At 77.2% G+C, this 931-nt stretch overlaps 1 protein-coding gene across 1 annotated transcript in view; it reads left to right on the top strand.

Moving 5' to 3' along the window:
• Nucleotides 1-466: 466 nt before the first annotated feature.
• The window catches only part of NTN1 (netrin 1), a 171,185-nt gene continuing 170,720 nt past the window's right edge, over nucleotides 467-931 (top strand). Inside the window, exon 1 of the mRNA XM_073881702.1 lies at nucleotides 467-542. The gene's annotated coding sequence lies outside the window, so the exon portion shown is untranslated. The remainder of the gene's footprint in view (nucleotides 543-931) is intronic.

The following is a 931-nucleotide window of genomic DNA, read 5'->3' on the forward strand; positions in this document are numbered from 1 at the left end:
TTGTCCGCAGCGACTGGGGGAGGCGTGTCAGCTCGCCATCTTGGATCAAGGGCGACAGGACCGGTTTAGCACGGACCTAAGGCGCGTCCCGAGGTGATGACAGCGGGGACGTAATCGCACGTCCTTGGACAAGACTTTCCAGCCCTGTCCTCCCCCGGCGCCACCCCAGCACCCGGTCCAAAAAATAAGATTCCTCCAAGCCCCGGGCCCTCCTGAGCTAGAGTGGGTAGGATGAGTGGCCTCCTCTGGGGCATCCGGGGGTCCCCAGCTGTCCCCATCCGGTCCTCCTGTGCTCCCGGCTCAGCGCCGCAAGAGCGGGCGCCGCGGGGCGCGCAGGGGGAGCGCGCGGCTGCGGCTCTGCCCGGGGCGGGCCGGGAGCAGGGCGGCCGCGGGGGTGAGGAGCCGCCCGGGCCCGGCCGGCCTGACACCACCTGGCGGAGTCTCGGGGAAGAGTCTTAAAGGCGCGCGCTCCTCCGCGCCCCTCGCACTCCAGCGGGAGCCGCCGAGAGCTCGCCTCGCTCTCCCGCGCGGCGCCTCGGGAGGTAAGTGCCGTCCGGCCCGCGGGAGTCGGGGCCCGGGGGCGCGGGGTGGGGGACATGGGGCGGCCCCGCGCTCGGGGAGCTCCGGCCGGGGCTGCGGTCGGAGGGCGGCGCCCAAGTTTGGGGAAGGCCTCGGAGGGCAGCCGGAGCGGCGCAGCGCCGGGGCGGGGACGGCGCGGGTGGGTGCGGGCTGGGGCCGTCCGGGGGCGGCGGGGCCCGGCGCCGCCTCGGGGACCGGCACCGGCGCGCGGCGCACGGCCGAGCCTCCGCCCCGCGTCCGGCGCACTTGGCGCGCTCCGCCCGCGGTTCCTGGCGAGCCCCCGGGGGCCGGCCGGAGCCGCCACCCCCACCCCGCACACACCCGCCCGGCGGGTCCCCGCAGCCCGCTCGCT

Source organism: Callorhinus ursinus, unplaced genomic scaffold, assembly GCF_003265705.2.
Source record: "Callorhinus ursinus isolate GAN/ISIS: 27379988/994484 unplaced genomic scaffold, GSC_fseal_2.0 scaffold43, whole genome shotgun sequence".
Classification (NCBI taxonomy): domain Eukaryota; kingdom Metazoa; phylum Chordata; class Mammalia; order Carnivora; family Otariidae; genus Callorhinus; species Callorhinus ursinus.